Source organism: Theobroma umbraticum, unplaced genomic scaffold (genome assembly GCF_002168275.2).
Source record: "Theobroma umbraticum cultivar Fairchild unplaced genomic scaffold, ASM216827v3 scaffold_95.0, whole genome shotgun sequence".
NCBI classification, from domain to species: Eukaryota; Viridiplantae; Streptophyta; class Magnoliopsida; order Malvales; family Malvaceae; genus Theobroma; species Theobroma umbraticum.
The window spans coordinates 781,419-781,668 of NW_018397257.1; positions in this window are offsets into that span (position 1 = coordinate 781,419).

Below are 250 nucleotides of genomic sequence, written 5' to 3' on the forward strand. Positions count from 1 at the left end.
ATTGATCTTGGATGTACAATTGACTAACTTCTGATGGGTTCGTTAAAGAAGAATTTGTAATTGGAGTTGAACACTTCATTGAATTTGCATTATCTAATCGTACATTTATGTGGGAGAATAAGATTAGATGTCCCTGCTCTCGGTGTAGCAACAACAAGTTTTTAAATTCCGATAAGGTGACAGATCACATCTTAAGAAAGGGTTTTACTGGTGCTTACACATTATGGAGTTTACATGGGGAATATGATGT